This window comes from Rousettus aegyptiacus, unplaced genomic scaffold, assembly GCF_014176215.1.
Source record: "Rousettus aegyptiacus isolate mRouAeg1 unplaced genomic scaffold, mRouAeg1.p scaffold_m13_p_4, whole genome shotgun sequence".
Lineage (NCBI taxonomy): Eukaryota > Metazoa > Chordata > Mammalia > Chiroptera > Pteropodidae > Rousettus > Rousettus aegyptiacus.
In genome coordinates, this window is record NW_023416307.1 from 159,914,034 (window position 1) to 159,935,760 (window position 21,727).

The 21,727-nt window shown below is 52.9% G+C and overlaps 1 pseudogene; it reads right to left on the reverse strand.

The window, feature by feature from the left end:
* Positions 1-20,928: 20,928 nt before the first annotated feature.
* Positions 20,929-21,047, reverse strand: LOC118602056 (annotated as a pseudogene).
* Positions 21,048-21,727: the final 680 nt, after the last annotated feature.

Below are 21,727 nucleotides of genomic sequence, written 5' to 3' on the forward strand. Positions count from 1 at the left end.
CCAAGGCGAGGTCACTCCGTGAGGTCGAAGACGGCATGTGGTTCAGGGCGGGACACGCAGCTGGCAGGCAGGGCCCCGGCCGCTTCCCTGTGCCTGGTCCCTCGGGGGCCACTGTCTCCTTAGGCTTCTTTCCAACATGGCTCTTCCCTTTCGACGTGTATGTAACACAGGCACACTGGGGGCCGAGTCTCCGTACCCCACGAGTAACGTAAGGCTGTACTGCGCGTCCCTATATCCCCTGGGGCGCCCCCCCGCGTGCGAAGGCCTGGGAGAGCAGTCACGCTAATCAGATGGAGCGGCCGTCACTCAGCTACGCTGTGCAGAGTCAGCTCATTTAACTGAGTCCTCAGAAATGGCCGTGGGAGAAGATCATTATCTTCCCACTCTACAGACGAGGAAACCGACAGTCGGCCGAGGCACAGGGGCCGCTGCAGGACTTAGGACCATGGCAAGTGCTAAGTGACCTGCTGAGCGGCCTGTAATGCTGAGGCCAACCAACAGCGGCTCCCTGACCCCACGAAGACCCCCGTGGGGAGAACACTGTCCTCACCAAGCCACAGGGACGCCTGACCCGCCGGCCGCACGGCCCTAAGCGCCACGGCCAGGGGACTCCTGCTTCTGCACGCGGGCGGCTGCCCGGGACAGCGGGAGCCGTGGCACGGGAGCCAGGAGCATGCCCGGCACAGCGGCTGGACGGCAGGCGCCTGGGGGTCTGGTCCTGGCCTCAGCCTGCGGGCGGGCCACCGGCCGGGGCCCGCAAAGCGCACCGCTCAGACTTCCACTGACCCCAGGGGATTCCGCACTGGCCGCCGGGGCCTCTAGAGCGGTGTGTGCGCTCAGCACGTGGTCCGCGTCGGCCCCGGAGACGACACACCCCTGCGGGTAGCGAGGAGGCCAGCAGGCCCGCGCCCTGTCAGGAGCCACGGACAGGCAGGGGCCACGCAGCCGGGGAGGACGGATCGCCAGGTGCTGCTCGGGCTGTTGCCGAGCCCAGGCCATTCCTACCCCCCCCGTTCCCCCCGTCAGGGCACCGCCCAGGGGGGCTCCCCAGCACGTTTCCTCTGCAGTGCACCCACTGGACTCGCATTTAAACACACTCTGCTCTGCTGGTCCCCTTGTCACAAGGAGCTGGGGGCACTAACGGAGGCTGCTGGAGAGAACGGCCTGGCTCCAGGGCCAACCGCCTCACGTAAAATGGATCGTTCCTGTCTCTTCAGAGCAAGAGCCACCTGCACGGGGCAGATGGATGTCCCTCTGTCGCTAGCTGCTTTGGAACAGGTGCTCCCAATTAACTCCCCAGCACCAGGTTCACCTGCGGTTGATAATTAACAAACAACCTGCGTGCACCTCCCCTCGCCAGCCTGGAAGGAAACAGCACCACGGAGCATCCAGTCAGAAAACACTCGCCTCTCTTCCGCACCTGTCTCAGTGAATAACATCACTGATGCTCCCGGTTTTAACGCTAAAGCAGAGCTAGCTGTCCCATGAAACAAAGAGAAAACAGGTTATTATGGGAAGAGTACGAAGAAAACGTTCATCAGCGAGGTGAGCGTGAGGCACTCCCACTGTTTCTGCATCCACGGCACACGGACGCAGCCAGCAGTGCGAGGGGCTCTGCGGGCCGATGACACGCTCATTAGGCAGTGATTAGCCAAGCGCCACCACAGCCGTGGTGAGCGGACGGGGAACCGCAGCCGAGGGAAACACGGGCAGCGCTTCAGCATCGCGGTACGTCCGGTACATGTTGTTTGCGTTTGTTTGCGTTACAGTTCAGGGAGTTGATTAACGCGGTAATTGATTTGTGCGGCAGCAGCGTCCGGCCCTGGGCCCTGGGGAGGATTCCAGAGCGAAGCTGAGCTCCTCCCCGGTCCCTCCTGCTTCGCAGAGCTGGGGAGCCCGGCCCCTCCTAAGACCCGCCTGAGACATAAAAGAGACAATTATGTGGTTTATTACCAGCTCTGATGGACTTCGTGGCATTTAAAGGAACAAAGCTGTCTTTGTCATTTCATTCGCTTGATTCCTTCTCAGAAAATGAGCAGTTCCCCTCTACTTCCTCCATTTTGGGAAAACAGCCCACGGTTTCCCGAGCTCCTTTGGGAGGGAGGGAGGAGGCCGCGGGACTGTGTGTGCTGGCCCCGCGTGCCTGCCTCGGCATCCACGCGTACCTGCTCGGTGGCTCCGTCAGGCCACCCCGGGGAGGAAGCCGGGCGGGACGGGACAGTCCATGGGGACGGCCGGAGGTTAACGCACAGAACACAATAACCCGATTGAGCTCTGAGTCCCTGGTGTTTGCTGGTTTGTTTTCTTCGTTCCTTCTCTTTTCCTCTCTCAGGAAAATGAAATGTACGGCATCCGTGACCAGAGCACATTGCCCCGAAAGGGCTCACACCTGACACGCAGGACTCTGCGCGGGCCGCGACCCCGGCTCACGGCCGCAGGGCGTGCGTGCTGGCTCCCCTCGCCCCTCTGAAGAGCGGTCTCATGCATGCGGCAGCGTCAAAGCTCAAGGTAGCCGAGCGGACTCCACAGGTCTTGCTGGCTGTGAGGACGATGCGTGAATCAGGAGCATCCCGCCCAGCAGGGAGAAGGGAGCTCGGGGGATGCGGGGGTTGGGGGGGAACGAGGAGGGGAGGAGGGGGTGGGAGATGCGCCCAGTGAGGACTCAAGGCCAGGATGGCAGGGGCGGGGCAGGCTGGCCACCCGAGGCCACTTTCCGCTGGGGTGGCCGGGGCCTCCCAGGCGGACGGCTCACCAGTGCTGACCGGGAGATCCCGACCAGCTGCCCTGTGGTTCCACCCCTGGGAAAACTGAGTCTAAAATCCGGAGCTCTGATTAGGCGCTTGGCGTCAGTGGCCCCCTGCTGGGCCAGTTGATTGTTTTTAAGAGCATCGTCCTGATGAAAACGGACAACCGAAATTCCCCCAAACTGACCCAAACTGACCCATTTAGAAAGAAGCGCAGCTCACCGCCAGCCTTAATCTAGCGTCACGCATAGGATGCTGAGGTTTCCAGGATTCGACATTTTCGGTGATGGAGAATTACTGCATTTTGTAAACGGAAACACTGCTACTAAAAACAATGCTGTCAAGAGAATGACGTCATTTGTCTCCAAAGACCATCGACGTATTAGAGCGAAACGAAAAAAAACGAGGTATTTCATGGCAGACTTTGGGGGCGAGGTTAGGACTGTGGCCCGCGAGTTCTCTGGGGCACACGCTGAACCGCGGGGCGTGCTCCCCGGCACCCGGAAGGGGTCAAACCCCGCGGGGGGCAGGACGAAGGTCACGGTCCTGGCGGACTGCGGGCCCTCCAGCACCTCACGCCGGCTTTGAGGCCCGCGTGGGTCCGGAGCTTCACGTGCGGAGGGGGCGCTGTGGGCGCTAGAGTGAGTCCCAAGACCCAGGACGCGCGCCCAAACCAGTGCCCAGACCAGTGACCCGCTGGCCCCCAAAGTGGGCGCCTGTCAGCCACTTCCAACATTCTACTTAAAACAATGATTTGCTGAAATTCATCTTAATTTTTCAAGTCCATTCAATCTAACCATTTATTTTGAAAACCTTGTGAGAAAATCGTCCTTCAGGGGTGAAGATAAGATACGCATGTGCAACTGAGTTCCCCAAAATGACGCTTAACTTCTGTTTCCTGGGAGCAGAGTTTCCTCCGCCCTCCCCACGCCGAGGTTCCCTGCCAGTATGTCGGGTTTTCCTTTTGTAAGAGAAACACGAGGCCGTGGGGAGACTTTTCCTGCGATCACAGGCATCTAAAGAGGGTTTCCCATGCAAGAGCCAGGGCCTGGTTTTCTCACCCAGACTCTGTTTCACGCACCATTAATCTGCCTCGTTTTGCTCAGACGAGAGTTTTATGTGTGTTTCTCAGGAAGGACTGGTGACCGTCACTGCGCAATGACGCTGACTTCCCAGCAGCTTATTAGGATTTGGTTCCTAATACTTTTCAAAGAATTCACAGAGCCTGGCAGAAAGGAGCGGAATTATTTTGCAGGACAATTTCACTCACTGGAAAGGCACTCGGCCTTGATGATCACGTAGCAGTAGCTGGGTGACCCTTCCCAGGACCCACCCAGTCCATGGGGCCGCACAGAACCAGCTGAGAAAGCGGAAGTGATTACTTTCTCGGCACCGTTTTCAGAGCTGATGAACTGATTAAAACAATCACTGGCCCCCCATTTAAGCAGGTCCTCTAGAAACTTCCTCCTAGGAGCACTGCTAGCTTACATTGAGTTAATTTATGTCTTGAAATAGTACTTTCTTTTAAGCATTGTACCCTTGATGGGGATTCTTTCTTTTGGAGGGGGGAGTGAGGTCAAAGTATTCCTTTTCAGCATTGTAGAATAGATTTTTTCCCTTCTGAAAAATAAGTTGTTCCTTGCCAAGTATCCACTGACATCAGAAACTGCACTGGAGACTCTTCGGCACGTGGCCGGCCCCTCTGGAGACCCAGGGACGCGAGTTTATTGGCAGGTGTTGATGCTGAAGCCCGGCTGTCTTGGGGTCGCCACAGTCTCCCTGTCCTCTGTTCAGGTTCGGACAGGCCGTGCTTGTTACAGAATGCGGGCCCCCTCAGTGGGGCGCAGCCTAGAGCTTGGTAGACGATCACTCTGTCCTGAAAACGTGAATGAATGGCTGAGTCAGTGGGGTGCGGTGGGGAATTCCCGGGGAGCTGAGGGAGCAGTGGGCAGCAGGGCCCTGCAGGTGGCGGTGGGGGTGGCGGGAGGACAGAGCTCGGGCCCTGAGCTCTGCGGGGGGCGGGGGGCGGGGAGCCAGTGGCAAAAGGTCCAGCTGTGGCCCCAAACGCCAGCTAGGTCCAGAAGCCGGTGGCGGCAAACAGGGCCCCTCCGCGCTTGAGGAAGCCCCCACGCGCCCCCTCAGCTCGCCTCTCAGACGCGACGTCGCCCGACGTGCTCGCTGCTGCCCAGGGCCAGTCACGGCATCCGGCCTCACGCGACGCGGTGTCGACAGACGGCAGGGCCTCGGCTCGGCGGAGGGGCCGCTGGGACGGGGAGGAGAGCCGCGGCCCGGGGGCCCGGGCGTGGGGTCACTGACCGTGCCTGCCGCCATCCGGAACCCTCCGGCGGCGGGGACGCTGCCCGGCCAGGCCCTGTCCCATCGTCTAGGGAAAGCCCCGCGGTCCTTTCCGTTTCTGAGGCGGGACCGTGAATCTGAGGTAGGAGGTCGCGTGGCTTTTGAGGAACGGGAGGCAGCGTGACACTCGGTCAGAGTCCCGTCCGGGCTGCGCAAGGACCGCAGCAGAGCAGCCACGGCAGACGGAAAGAGGCGTCGCGTAGAGTCCGCCGGTGCCCCTGCGGGTCGCCTGCTGAGTGGAGATGCAGATGACACAGTGACACAGAGGAGGCGGCCGAGACAGAGCAGTGAGTGGAGACTTTCTCCTTGAATCAAAAACTCCTCCTAATTTTTGCATCCGGGCGCCGCACCAAGCAGCTGAGTCGCACGGCGGGATAATTAACCAGGAACCGCAGATCCTGCAGTTTTCTGGGTCACCCGAGGGCTGCAGCTGCCGCCAGCACAGGGCAGGGGGGGGACTGGCCGTGCTTTAAGCTTCAGCACTGCGAACCAGTCGACCGTCGGCCGACCAGAACCGAGGCTGGACCCGCAGCGGGCCTGGGAGGCGTCCCTCGGTCCTGCGGGTCGTAGCGGTCACACTGTCAGCTCAGCTGCAGGGCGCAGAGCGGGGTGAGGAGAAAGTGAGGTGGAGGATGACTCGACTCAAAGTGGGGGAGACCCGCGCAGAGAATCCTGGACTGGGGCGGGACAGGGGGACGGCCAGGTCCACGACGGAGCTGCGCTGCTGACGGCCTGGCCTCGCCATCCTCATCTCCACTCCTGGCTGTAATACCATCGATGAAGGTACATAACCTGCCAGCATCGCCCCCAAAGGGGCAGCCCTGTCCCCATGGGCGTGACTGACGAGGCGGCCTGCGCGCATGCTCCGTGGGAATGGTCGTGATAATCTGAAAACTGGGTCCATGTCTAGAAACTTCTGGTGGTTAAGCACTACGTCACCCACTCGAACCCTGTCTCTCACGGTGCCCATAAGTACTGAACTTTATCCAAAGACGCTGCTGGAAACACGATGTAGTCCGCACGCTTTTCAAGTCGGTCGCCTCGGCGTTCTTTTGAAGCAGACAGTTTCTATTTTGGATAATGTGGAATTGAAGTGTTCTGCTGCTTCTGCAGAAAATCAAACACATTAACATATTTCAAATATAATCTGTCTGAAAACTATCCGTTTTAATGTTTCTTTCATAAAATTTGAATCGCTAAAATTTGAATCGCTATGAGTTTATGGCAAACCCATATAACTTAGTGGTGTGCAGGATCCATTTAAAAAGGAAGCCAAAGATATTCCCGTAAAAAAAAAAAAAAAAATGGAGGCACAAAACACAAAACAATATAGAATTTGGATCCTTATTATACAAAATAGACCACATTTTGTAGATGCTCAGAAGATGTCGTGAAGAGAAAATTGTGAAGGCCAGTTTAACTCGGTATGAGCTTGGCCCACGTTTGAACTTAAGCCTCTGACTACAAAGTCAGTGTTCTCTTTAAAATACTCTAGTATTTAGAGTAAATAAATACTCCAGTTATCAAAAGCTAGTTTGGAAAACTAGCCCAACCAGGAAAAAAATGTTAACTCAGTCTGAGCAAAAGGACTTGCAAAGGACACTGTTATTTTTGCTGAGCGAATGTTAGATGCAAGCATTCACTGAACTACAGAAAGTTTAGTGGAAAATCCTTCTTTTAGAGAATCTGCTGAGATTAATGAAATGGTCGTATGAGTGAAAAGATCAATTCAAAGGACAGTTTACACCTTTGTTTTCCCAAGACACACACAGCCCCAAGAGCAGAGACTGAAATACTGAAGGAATGACAAGTGACTATCCACGCTTTGTCCTGGTCCCCGGTGACTCCCCTGTGAGCTTACCCAGAACGATGTCACTCAGGAGGGATGGACCCTGGGGGGAGGGTCGGCGGGACGCCGGGACCTCAGAGATCACGGGAACAGGACGTGGGATGGGGACGGGAGGGGAGCCCAGGCCCCGGGGTTCCGCCTGCTGGCCGAGCTCAGATGCGGGGCAGGGCCAGCAGCACGCTGTCCCTCCTGGCTCACGGGGAGGTGTCTGGCTGTGGACAGCGGTCCAATGGCAGCTTGCCTAGGTCCTTGCCATCACGTGCACAGACGCACGCACGCAAATACAAGTTGAAACCTACCAGATACCAGTTGTGCACACCTGCACACACACTTACACAAGGCACACATGCGGGCTGCAAAAGCAACGCTGACAGAGATGCACACACATAACACAACCGTGTGTACACTTGGACACACTCACACAGGTGCACAAACAAGGAGGAATCAGAAAATGCCAGGGAATAAATGTGCCTATCAAAACCTTGGGAATTTTTAGGTTGTGAAGAAGAGAAAGGAGAGGGGAAAGAGAAAGCCATAAAGGCAGGTGGAGCAGACTCGGTGTCAAGCCCGAGACCGCCCCTTTGCAGAACGGACACTCCCGTTTTAATGCAAAATCCCGGTATTCCTGCTGTGCTGGGAGTGTCTGACTCCAAGCCCCCAGCTCCGCTCATCCCGTGCACACGCCTCCTTCCGGCCCAGGGGGGTTGGGACCAGGTCCCTGGGACGCATCCCCAGTAGGAGCCTGACGGGTCAGAGCGGAAGGCACAGGACCAACCCTTCCGCTCCCTTCAGAATTGCATTTCGTAAACAAGACTGGGAGAGGACCGAAAATAGAGATTTCTCCACTTGAATTTCTATTAGGTTTATCATCACAGATTAGGAGTGTGACCGTGACGAGGGGCTCGTAACGCACGCATGAACCCGTGACATTTTGGGGGTGCCCGGGCATACAGCTCCGAGGATGCCACATGGCGCCCAAATGTAAAGGAGAAAGAAAACACCCCATGCTCCACCTCATGACGCACTTTAAAGACTCTTTTTGTGCAAGAGAGAAAGGCAGCCATTGTCCTGGCCTGTGCGGCCAAGCGCGGTTCCTTGTCGCCCTCTTGTGGCGAATCCGAGCACAGCCGTCTGATCTCGGCGTCGCCACCTGCGCCCTGGACTTCTAAGCAACGTTGGGCCTCAGGCCTCCGCGAAGCCGGGGGAGGAACTACGCAGGATGCTGGCATCGGACCACTTCTGGCCACGCCACCGAGGCCTCGACCTCCCGCGGGTCTAAGGAGCCCAAGGACACTCCACACACCAGAGTCGGGCTGGTTTTAAGTCACCATGCTATTAGAATTCCCTGTGCAGGGGGTCAGGACCGGTCACCCAACATATGCCTGTGTGTGCAGGACTCACGGGAAACCTGTGGCCGCCCTTGACTGCCTAGAAGGACAGGCACGGGGTCCTCACCCGCGGCGAGAGTGGCCCCCTGGGACCTGTCTGCAGAGCAGCACGACCCGCGTCACCCACCATCGATGGCCCTGCACTGACCGTCCTCCGCGCGGAGGCCCCACAGAGCCCCTGAGCTCAGATGTCCCACGCCCCCCCCTTTCCGTGCCCCGAGCCTGCGTCGCCCGAGTGCCGAGTCCCTGTCAGCAGAAGGTGACGCAAGGGGAGCCAGCGGCAGGCATGGCCTGGGGGTCCGGCTGGCAGCTGGGCAGCCGGGATCTCGAAGCCGCGTGGTTCGGACTCCAGGGCAAAGTCTGCGACAGACTCCTCCACAGGAAGAGACATGATGACATGTGCCACACGGCGAATCCGGGAGCGGGGAGCGGAACCCTGTCTGTGGCGGCAGGAGCGGTAAAAACACGACGAGCAGCAGACGTAAGCTGGGGACCCCGCCGACCCGCCCCTCATGGACGGTCCTCAGACAGGGGGCCGGCGCCTCGCAGTGTTGGGGCTGCGCGGTGCGGCAACACAGAGGTTGCCGAGGCCCCGGAGACACCGCAGGCCACAAACGCCCGGCGATGCGCACGCCGGGGCGCAGGCCCCGCGGGGCGGGCAGCTCGCCACCTCCCGCACAGCTGCCCGGAGGCCCACGTGCCCCGACCCGGGCGCCCCCGGCCCGGCCTCGCCGGCGCCCTCGCCACCCTGGCCGCGCCGCCCACGCGCGCCTCCCCCGCGGCACAGCCGCCGACCGCCGCGCAGCCCGCACGTCTCAAGGCGTTTCGAGGCGAACATTCGTCGCCAGGAGCCGAGGCTGGTGTCTTGGACGCGGCAGCCGAGCCCAGAAGCTGGGCCAGGACGGCGCGCGGCGTCCCCCGCGCTGGGAGGCGGGGGCACCAGGCCGGCCCGGCGGGGTCCAGTGCCGCCCGCGTCCAGCTGTCTGGCGCTTCCTCTCTCTGATTTGGAATAAATGGCACTGGGACAAATGTGAAATTATTTCTAAACGTCACTGTTCTTTCATAACAGAATCAAAGATTTCAATGTCAATCTTAGCAGGACCGTCTCAGTTGGGTAACTACACTTTCTGTTATTTCTTAGATTTTTTTTTTTTCCTAGAGAAAATATTAAAAGGCTAAATAACTCACAACTTCTTTGGAGCATTTTGGAGTCCTAGAATATCTAGAAAGGAATAAAAGGAAAAGCTCATTTAAAGATGTAATTTTACAAAAACGGTCACTTCTTGCTCTGACTTGAAGCGTGATGTCCGTTCATTATAGAACAGCCGAAAATACAGAAAGTAACAAGTCGCCTGCGAACTGGCCCCATCCATCCCCGCCGATGGGCTGCTCTGCTCCCACACGCTCTTTTCTCCCGTACCCTGAAACTGCGTCCTCCCGCCCAGGCCCCGCGTTCATTCCTCAGGGTTCCCCCCACACTTGTATCAGACCCCCACGAAGCTCTGGTTTCTGGTGACTGCTTCTTCCAGGGTCCCTGGCAGGGGCGACATCCCATTATAGGGGAGCATCACTATTGGTTTCGCCATTTTCTCATTGTTTTATATTGAGGATTCTCTTGAATGTTTTTAATCTAAACATTGCTGTAATGAAGATGTTGATGCATAATTTTTGTGGCTTGTTCTGGTGAATTCTTAAATGTTTTCTAAAAATTGCTGACACATAGAAATTCTGCTTTTTTAAAAAAATATATAAATATACATCTCATTAATCCACCAACAGTGCTGAAATCTGTTTTATTTCTAATAGTTTAGCTGTAGGTTCTCTTGGACTTTAAGGGGAAATTGTATCAACTAAGATTTTGTTTCTTTCCTTCAAATCTACCTACTTCTCATTTCTGTTTCATATCCTGTTGTACTGTCAGGACATGTAATAAGGTGCCAAGAATAAGCAGTTGTATTGGCAATGATTTTCTTCCTGATTTCAAAGGGAAAACTTCTGAACTTTACCAGTACACATAAGCTATTCCTTTAGGACACATTTCTACATGTTGAACTATTCAAACAGTATACATATTTTAAAGCTTTTTGATGTATACTATAAACTTCCTCTCTAGAAAAAGTTGCAATAAATTACATCACTGTCAATATTTTCTGGGAGTGCCTTTTCCCATATGGTCTGGATGACATTAGGCGTAGGTTAGACATGTTTTGGTATTTATAACCAGATGCTTAAAAGTTATGATTCATTATCATATTCGTAATAAAAGTTTAATCATTACAAAAAAATAAAACCTACCTTTCTACCTCCTGACATTTCTATTTCCATAGTTCAGAGATAATCACTGTTAGAATAATTGACTTGTCTATAATCATTTGTTTTAAAATGTTGTGTGCATTTCATGGTATTGTTTTAAGAGACACAGTGAGTAAACTGTTATTTAGAGGGAAAGGTAGGAATTACAGCCCCTAACTTCCTGATAATTTCACAGAAAGCCTTTATTTGATCCACCCAGGCTAAAACGGTAGAAACTGAAACACACTTAATTCCATTGTCGCCCTGGGCACCCCCTTTCATCTCTGAAATGAGAAAACTGAGTTTCACAGGCGGGAGCCTGTAATTCTCAGCCAGAGTGAGTCACGTGACTGGGGCCCGACCTGCAACCTGGAGGGACCGACCCCCTTCCTTCGGTCCAGTCCACACCTAAGCCGAAGCTACCACCGGACGAAGGGAAAGTGACATTGAGGTTCTACCGACGACCCGCCGAGGATAACGTCCTTTCTGTGGCGGACATACAGCACATTCTGTTCCCTTAACAGGAATGTCAACTGCCCCATCTTCTAAGCTCACAGAACCAGGGTTTCTACTTTAAAACATTTCAGAAGCACTTTAATCATTGAGGGCCACTCCTTCTTTCACATAAATGCCTTTAAAGTTCCTTTAGCTTGGGTCATTTTCCTCTAACATAAATACTAGAAACTTGAAAAAATGAAACAAAAGATAAACCGTCCACTCTCGCCGCTGCGCGCAGATCTCCTAACTGAGATGCTGTGCTCCCTGGCGGCGTAAACATGCGCCATAAAGTCATTCAACGCTGACGGCTTCACGCACCTGAGATTCGCACGGGGCGGTCGCTGGACCGTGCACGGCGCGACGTCCACCAGGGAACTCGGCAGAAAACGAAACGCACGTCGCGCTCCGTCTCAGAGGCGGGCGACGCCGGTCTCGTCCGGTAAATCGCGGCGGCATCGGCACATTCGCCGGCACGAACAGCGAGTCCCGCCTCCCGGGAACGGAACGTGCTGGAGCCCGCTGCCGGCCTCGTGCGCCACGCAGGCGTCTGTCGCTGTCCCCTTCTGGAACCCGCCGCGCGCTCTGCGACCGGCAGACGGAGCGTCAGCGATGCGAGGAGGCGGCGGGAGCCCGCACATCGCTGAGCGCGAAGCCGGCGCGCGGAGGCCCCGCCGCGCCCCGCCGCGCCCCGCCGCCCGGCGGCCTCCCGACGCTGCCGCCCGCGTGGCTTTCCAGGGGCCCGGTGAGCGAGGACGAAGCTCCCCTGACCCCGAACCCACGACCACGCTGCTCGCTCGCTGTGCAAACCCCACAAGGCTCCGTAATTCCCGGTGCTGACCGGCCGTCAGAAACGGCTCCCCAGGTCGAATGGCCTCTGCCCTGCCGGGCACGGGCGGCCACACGGCCCCCCGAGGTCTTTGCCACTCTGGGGTTCCGGAGACTCCCCGCCGCTGCCCTCGGAGCGACGCCCCCTCACTAAGCACCGTTTTTCTAGGGCTTCCGTCTACATTAAGTCCCATTCTCCTCTCCTCTCACAAGGAAGTTTGCCAGCAGGATGAATTGCGTGCAGAGTCGAAAGATAAATCAGTCTTCTCCCAGGTGAAAAGACCATTTACCTTCTGTTAACATGATGCTGTGTCTTGTGGAAGCTAATAAAAACATTTCATCTTCTTCTATAGCAAGGGATGATAAGGGCTTACAAACAGGGCTTTATCTGGGGGGGCTGGGCACACTGTAAAAAGCATAATATTAGTAAAGGGAATTGTGTATTAGAATAATTTTCTACGTAAAGAAATTCAACTCTAAGTAGCTTAAATAATAAAAAAAAAATTCTTACCACTAGAAGCTCAGGGGTTAGAGATCGAAATACTTAAAAAGCCTCCAATGACCTTGTTAGTAGTCTCTTTCCTCATTCTCTTACTCCTTCATATTTACATTTCCTGTTCAGAAAAGTTTTGAACACCATCTACTAAAAAGACAGAAGTAACAGCTAATCGTTCGCTAATTACATGTGCGCATGCTTGCACGTTTATCTGCACGTATGCACACGTCTGCATGTGATGCGTGTGCTGCGTGAAAGACACCCGTGAAATAGATTTGTCCTGTTTTCCCATGAAAGAACTGTGGGTCCCAAGGTGGATTAACCTGCCGGTGAGAGGCAGAGACGACACCTGAGCCCCATGCGTTGTCCAGAGCATTGAGGAAGCACGGGCAGAGGAAGACAGCCCAGCTACCCGCCGCGGCTGGAGCCCGGGCCACAGGACAGCGGCCTGGACCACGGGGAGAGGCGCAGATGTGTTCTAGGGGACACCTCGAGGCGGCGGCAGCAGGCCTGAAAGAGGACGTGCGGCCCCGCCCACCCGCGCCCCAACCTCGGGCAGCGCCTGGCACCGGGACCGTGCTGGAGCCCGGGGCAGGGCCTGCGAGGCCGCCTGGCTGCTCCCGGCTATCCCTGCCTGACACCCCCCCCCTCCCCGCAAACTCCCGTCCCCCAGCTCTCCCGCTGCAACCGCGCCGTCAGCCCGAGGAAGCTGCCGGGCAGGCCCCGCGCGTGGGGGGACCTGTGGGAGAAGCTCCGGGAGCCTCCCTCAAGGCCGGCAGCGAGAGGCAGGCGCTGGGGAAGGCGCCTCTGAAGACGAAGCAATTAGTCTCTCTGGGCTAATTAAACACAGAATGCAAGTTTCTCTGTCTCCTCCACCGACGGAGAGCCACGAAGACGTGGGTCCCCCCGCGCCCCGCGAACCCGGTGCCCCCGTGACGCGCGCCTCTGACTGCCGCCTGCAGACGCCCCGGACGGGGAGACGCGCTCGGCAAGGCGGGCCGCCGCTCAGGTGCGCACGTGTGAGCGCGGACGGCGCCCACGGAAGGCGTCGGCCACTTTACGCTGTCCTGATGAATAACCGATTAGGGTGAGTAGCTCGTTAAATTTTCAAAACCCACTTTATCTCTCATAAGACGATGAAAGCTGGTCGTCCATTAAAGCGGTAGCAGTTATCGATCCGTCGTGACATTCAGTACCGCCAGCGGACTGTCAGTCAAACGGCTTCTAACCTGGGAACTATTTCCAGATCGGAAGTGGAAAAGTAAAATAACGCGATTTGAGGCCACCACGCAGGGACGGGACTCGGGGGGACGCCTGGCTCCGAGGAGCCTGCCCTGGCGCCGCGGGTGCACGCCGGGGGCGCACGCCGCCCGGTCTCCGTCGGTCCTGCCACCCCCTTGTCAGCACCCCTTGGTGTCGCTTGTGTCCCCCTGCGCGCGCCCCCCCTCGGCGCCGCCCTCCCGGTCCCCGCGCTCCGCCCGGCCCCGTCGTCACGTGCACGTCCTCACCACGGGGGGACCAGGGCCCTTTCGGCACCGCCCGGCAGCTCGCCTCAGACGCCCCCTCACAAACGCCCCTCAGCCCGGCGCCCCTGGGCGCTGGAACCGGGTCGGGGGCCGCGAGACGGTGGCGGCGTCAGGCGCCCGCACTGCAGCTCCCGTCTCGGCCGCCCCGGGGCGCTGGCCGGAACCCCCCACCCCCCTTCACAGTGTGGCACAGACTGTCCCCCAGCTGGGACTCGCCTTTTCTGACACTCGAGCTTTCACACCATCGGACTCCCCACTCTTTCCCCTGGGGCGTGTGCCTGGCCCGGGGACAGCGCCCCTGCCCAGGATAACATGACGTTCCTACCTACTTTGCTCTCGATCTTTCCCTGATTCTCCTATTAAACATTGACTCCATCTGCGGTTTGCTTCAATGGATTTTATGGCACAGATCATTTGATTTTATTTTCTCCCCAAATGAAAGCCAGTCGGTGCTCAAACGGCCACACTTCCCGCACTGACGTGCAGTGCCCACTCTGTCACGGGTTCGAGGCTGGTCAAGCAGGTACTTAGCTCAGGTGCCGATCTGAGCGACACCTGTATTTCACGGGTCCCCATTAACTCCACAGCACACGCGGTGGTCAGTGCTGTAACCACCTCACTCACTGCCTGGCTTTGTCATAAATTTAAAATTAAAATTTAGAGATATAGACAAAAGTTTTTGGCAACCTATACCACCATTTACAAATGTAAATACTGTTCTTTATAATCTTTAATTTTAAAACTGCATAACGCTTAAAATCCCGAGTGAACTGTCATGTAAAACGGCCCTAACTGAGCGAGTCTCACACCTTCCCAAACTCTGTGCTCAGGCGGGTGGAGATCGCCCACCGCAACCGCCTGCGTCGCACCTGGGTCCGCGTAAGAGCAGAGGTGACCGCCTCGCGCCCGCGCTGTGGCACTCCACCCATACGCGGTGTGAAAGAGCGCAAGGGAAGAAAACTGATCTCGACAAATGTGTCTCCGATTCAGCTGAGTCTGCTGAGCTGTGATAATGGGAGGACTTGATGAAATGACACAAATATTGTCACAGCTGCAATACACGGGCTTGTGTTCTCCCCCGGGGAGGAAAAAGACCGAGGCGAGCGCCGCCGGAAACTTTAATTTTTGTCAGTTTCATTCTGCTTTTATACGTTTTTATGTTTTAAAATATGATGCACAATAAAGGCGCTGAGCAGTGCTCGTCAAGCCCAATAGTTAAAAAGTGAAACGGCTCCAATTTCCTTCAGTAAACGACAGGGAGAGAAAGCTGCACTTCGATTAAAAACCTGATGAGAACGTCGCCAGTGTGCCGTCAGCCACACATTTTTCTAAAAGCAAATTCTTGTAAGGATGAAGAGTTAATTAAAAATTTCATAGCAATCTGTTGCCTCGAAGATGGAGGTCAGGTTTGGCGGATAAAAATGGAAAAGCTTCTTTGCCGTGAGCCTGAATCACAGCGCGGTTGCAGGAGGGCTCTGACCGCTGATCGCACGCATGTCCAAACAGATACAAACTGGATTGGGGTCCTTCTCGTCTCCACCGTGGAACCCGAGTTCCAGAAAAGGGCACAGTCGCCCAAGGTCAGCACAGCCGTGCTGGATCTAGGGCCTGGACCCCGTGTCATCAAAACGCCTGAGTGGCCTCCAGGAAACACACGTGTCTGGCCCTGTCCCCGACACTGGCCATCAGAACCTTCGCTCCCCGCCGTCCTGCAGTGCTGACCGATGGCCTTCAGGGTTTTCCCGAGGACTTTGATAGGTTTTCCAATAAAAGCAGGAAGCATGTGACACGGGGCACTTGGATGCGCGAGGCTTACGGCCACCGCGACCTAGCCCCAGAGAGATGCGGTGGTGGAGGGTGTGGGCGGGAGAGGGGTCACACCTGATGCTGATGAAACCTAGGCACAGAAAAGGTCCTGGCAAAGCCAGACGCAGGGCGGCCGTGAGGTCACCAGGACCGGCTGCCTCCGTGACGCCCGGCTCTGTCCCCTGGGTGACGGGGCTGCGGGCTTCATAGTTGGGGCTGCGCGGCACAGGGGGCCAGCCCCCCCCTCCATGACATTTGGGCTGATGGTGGGGGCCTGACTCAGTGGCCAGCGGGGAGGGTCGCGCGGCTCAGACGGGTGGCCCTCCCCGCCCCGCCCACCAGCCCGGGCCCCCACTGCCCCCAGAGGGCCCGATGCCCGTCTGCCCACGTCCAGCCACTGGCCTGCGAAGGACAGGAGCTGGCTGTTCTTCTGGCCTGTATTCCCCAGAAGTGAGCCAGTGAGTTAGGGGCGCAGGGCCTGGGAGGGCTCCGGACGGCTGCGGTCCGGGTGCAGGCGGGTGACCACGCATTGCGGATTTCCTGCCTTTCCCATTAGTTTACTCCGATTTCAGCAGGTGAAGGACATAGTAAAGCCAGGACTTAGAAGGTCTGGAAATTCCAGCGGCTCTCATGCTTTGAACTTAGATGGGGAGGGGCTGTCGCCGTGAGTCACTGTAACAATTCATTACACCATGGTGTTTCAACGCGTTCATTGCCAGACGGACTCCAGAATTATGGGCAATCATACATTATGTATCAGCTATAAAAAAGTGTTATGCTACTGCATTACATTTCCAGAAAATAAAAATCCTGAGAGAGGATACAACACTAAAAAAAAAAAAAAAAAAGGCGCGTCCGCCCACCCAGTGCAGATGCTCCAGCACTCAGCTACGCGTCTGTGCCCAGACTCTCAGCGCACGGCGACGCGAACGCAGTTTTCCAAAGCACAAGTGGTGTCTGGAGGGAGGGAAGTTTTTGTCCAGAAAATAACTGAGCTGACTTCTCGTCGCTGAGACAGGAGGCTGCAGTGAGGCGAGCCGAGGACCGCCCTCACCCGGCATCGGCGCTCAGCGGCGGCACACGTTGGTTTCGTAGTGGGTCGGGAGGGAGTACAAGAATCAAACCAGGTTAAACACCACAATTATGATTACCGGAAAAGAAAGAATATCAGGTAATACTGACAAAAGCTTTCAACTGTAGGGATTCTCACACTCCACAAAAAGCCAGGGAAACTAAGAGCAAAATGAGGTTCGAACAGTACATGTCGCCACATTGTCCTGCTCGGTGAGTCACCTCACAGGAAAAGTGAAACAATTTAGGACTAGATAAAACATACCTCCCCGGACCATGGATGACCCGAAGCTGAAATCCGGCTGGGGCTCAGGGGAAGCCTCAGGCCGGCGCCCGCGGCTGGTGGGAGTAGGCGTGAGGAGGGAGGACTCCACGCCGGGATGCTTCCGTTCAGCACTTCCTCACGTCCACACGCGCTGGCAGTGCGAGAAGTCGTCCCGCTGATATACACCTATGCGATGTCTACGGCCAATTCTATGTCTATAAATTCTACGCGCACTGGCATCTGCTTCTATAGCTGCATCCGTATCTGTACCTAATTCTATACCTGTATCTGCATCTGATTCTATGTCTATGTCTGTGTGTCCGTAATGATCTGTATCCGTGTCTACGTCTATGTCTGTATCATCTGTGTCCATATCTTTACCTACGCCAATGTCTGTGTCTACGTACGCACCAGCATTCAATCCCCTCTACCTGTAGAGAAGGCTATTTAGGCAATAATGTCTCTTCTTTCATTTTCTCCATCCTTCATTCCCTCTCTCTCATTCTCTTTCTTCCTTTATTTCTTGCTTCTGTATTTAAAATTGTTCTAGTCATAGATTTGATATTTAACACTGGCTAAAATATAGACCAATGCATCTTCGAAAAGAAAATATATTCTCTACAAGGTATTTTGATAAGATCTTTTTTCTACATATAGGAAAATATAATAACATGGCTTGAGAATAAAGTAGCTGGAATATTTGGTTTAGAATATCTTAAAACTTTTAATTTTGAAATAATTTCTTACTTACAGAAAAGTTACAACTTAGTGCAAAGAATCCCACTATACCTTTCACTCAGGGCACCCAAATATCAGTATATCCGTATTTTACCATATTTATTTTCAATTTTTCCTGAAGTGTTTGAGACTAAGTTGAAGACATGACACCCTATTAATCTTGAACCTTCCAGTGCACATTTCTTAGAAATTCCGCTATTTCTCAAATAATCAGAGGAAATTATTAAAGTCGGGACAGTAACACTGCGTCATTACTGGTGTCCAACCCGCAGGTATTACCCAAATCAAATCTTAATTCCATAGGTCTCAATGACTCACTCGTGCCATTTATAATAAGAGACACATCTTTCTCCCCACGCTCTCAGCCACGAGCTCACACGGCATTTTATGGCCACGCTGCTTTAATTTCCTTGAAGCTGGAACGGTTCCTCAGGCTTCCTCGTCTCTCACGACATGTACATTCTTGAACACGGGCTTTTCTTACTTGTGGTCTCCCACGAGCTGGGCTCGTTGAGCGTTCCATCTCGCGAGAGTCAGGCTGTGCCTGGGCAGGAAGGCTGTGGCGACGCTGTGTCCTCAGAGTGTCGCACCAGGAGGCCTGTGCCACACATGACGACCTGAGCTTTGCTCACCTGGTCAAGGTGGTGCCTGCCAGCGTTCCCCATTATAAAGCTATTACATTTTCTCTTTGAATTTAACACGCATCTTTTGGGGAAAATGCTTTACTTCATCAAACTTTTACTCAGTAGTTTTAGCGACAATCGATGATTCTATCCAAATGCATTTTACTCTGACGTTTGCCAAATAGTGATTCCTAATTCTACTGTTACCTGTCCATTTATAAGTTTACATTCTATTGTAGGAAAGAATTCAATCTCATTCATTCATTCATTCATTCATTCACTCACTTATATCAGTATGGACTCACAGATAAATAATTATATTAGTCTACATACCATTATCACTATTTTTTAACGTTCAAATTTTCTGAAAAATAATCGTTTTGAACTATATATATATCTATCAATTCATCACATTGCACACCTTAAATTTACACATCGTTTATATGTTAATAAAGCTGGAAAAAATTTCTTGAGAGTTGGACTAATTTTAAATAGCTTAAATATCTATACTAAAATAAATTTTGAACACAGTATTTTGATTATACACCTTTACATTAAAGACCAAAAAAAAAAAAAAAAAAAGTTAAGCAAGTACTGAATTCTAAGTTTTAGGTTGTTTTACTAATAGATCCGTGGGACAATAACAAAAGATCTAACGTTTTGGCATAGGAGTTCTCGAAGGAGAGAAGAAAGTACATCGCTGAGGAAATACTTGAACAACAATGGCCTTAAACTTCCTAAATTTGGCAGCGACATAAACTTGCACACAGATTCAGGAACCTGAGCCAAGACCACAGAGGGTAATCCACAGAAGCCCAGGCTAAGCAGCCCCACCACAGCCTTGTGAAAACTAAAGACAAGGAAGGTAACGTAATGAACAGCCAGAGCCAGCAACGCGCACCTCCAGGGAAGCGGCGAGGTTGAAGACGGTGCGCCCCTCACCCAGGGCCACGAGCACCAGACGTGGCGCCATTTTCAAGAGCTTAACAAAAAGAACTGCCAGTAGCAAAGAGAAACGAAGGGGAAATAAAGACATTCTCAAGTGAAGGAGAATTCAGAGAAATTGTGAGCCATCGGACCTACCCTTGAAGAGGGGCTAAAGGAAGCCTGCCAAACAGAAAGCAGGAGGTAAGGAAAGGCAGGAAGGAAAGAATGACGCGATGCGGGAGAATGAAGGTCGCCTCGTCTGTGACCGAACTCTGTGGCTGATGTGAACATTACAGCGCCATCCGATGGGATTCCAAATGTATGCAGGGGACATTCTTCAGATGGTTATATTTAAAAGTGGGAGGCTACAGGCCCCTACGTGGAAGAAAGGTCTCTGCATGACACGAAGTGCTAAAATGTCAATACCCGGGAACTGGTTCAGTATCAGAAAACTGACGCCAGGAAACTGGCTCAGTGTAATTCACCATACCAACACGTTGACGAAGAACAATTATATTACCATATATAAAAATTAAGTTGGGAAAAGTATCTGACAAAATTCTACACCCATTCATGATAAAATGATAAAAACACCGTAAAACACAGCTAACGATCTACTGAATGGCCGATGACCGAATGCTTTCTCCCTAAGACTGCTCACAAGGCGGAGATGTCTGTTCGCACTGCTATGATGCACTAAGGGCTGGAAGTTATAGGCAGAGTGATGAGATGAGAAAAACAAAAGGCACATCGCTTCGAAAGGAAAAAATAAAACCGTTTCTACTTGGAGGTGCCATGGATGTCCATGTAGGAAATCTTAAGAAGTCTACAAAAGTCCCCTAGAAGTAATAAGTGCACTTAGCAAGGCAGCGGGGCACAAGGTCAACACAAGAAAATCAACTGCATTTCTATGTACTACTGATAAATGTGCAGATAAAATGAAAAATACAATGCCACTTACAATTACTCCAAAAATGTACTTAAGGATACATTTAAGAGAACGTATTCAAGATCTGTCCCTAAAAGTTAAATCATGCCAGTTTAAGAAAGCAAAGACAACCGTAATAGAGAGAGGCATATTACATTATGGAGACTCAACATAATAAAAATGTCAATTCATCCCAAACTGGTCTATCTACTAGTTTAATGCAGTTTCTATCAATATTTCAGCAAAGATTTTGTGGATATAGAAAAGTTTCTTCTATAAATTCACATGGGAAGGGATGGGATAAGGACAACTGAAACAATCTTGAGAGAAAAACAGTGGAAAGAATTACTCTATGAACGTTGTCTTTCTATAGAGCTGCAGAATCCAGACAGAGCGGTATTCACAGAGGGACAGACACGCAGACCACGGGACAGAAGAGAGATCCAGAAAGTGAGCCACCCAAATATGTGAAATTAGTGTTTTACAAGGAGCAAAAGTAAATCAATAGAGGCTTTCAACAAACAAAGCAGAAACAATCCAACAATTAGAGTGAGGGTTCAATCTAATCTTCTATCTTATACAAACATTTTTTTTAAATGCCTACAGCACCTGACCTTCCTAGGTGGTCTCCCATCCAAGCACTAACCAGGCCCGACCCTGCTTAGCTTCCAAGATCAGCCATGACTGGGCATGCTCAAGCTGGCATGGCCGTAGACTATTATATAAACACTAACTGTATATGTAAACTTAATCGTGAAGCTAAATTTAAAATGTAAAACTATAAAAGTCTAGAAAAAACACAGGAAATAGTACTAGGATGTAGTACTTGGAAAAGGTTTCTTAGACTTGACACCAAAAGCATGATCCCTAAAAGTAAAAACTGGCAAGCTGGACCTCATCAAAATTAAAAACTTTTCCTTTGTGAAAGATCCTGTTAAGGAGATGAAACATAAGTTATGTACTCAGAGAAAATATTTGAAAATCGCATAATTGTAAAAGGACTAATATCTAAAATATATAAAGGACTCTCAAAATTCAACATTTAAAAAAAGTTAAACATGGGCAAAATACATGAACAGGCATTTTACCTAAGTTCTACAGAAGGCAAGCACACACGTAAAAAGATCAACATCTTTAGCTATTAGGAAAATGCAGTGTAAAACCACAGTGAGCTGTTGCTACACACCTATCAGAATGTCTAAAATAAAAACACTGATAATAGCAAATGCCGACATGGATGAGAAACTGGCTCACTCACAGTCCCTGAAACGGGACAGCCACTGCGCAAAGTACTTCGGCGGTTCCTTTTGAAATGGAAATAGACTTAGCACACACAACCAAGCGACTGTGCACTTTGACATTTTTTTACAGAGAAACGAAAATTCATTTTCTCATA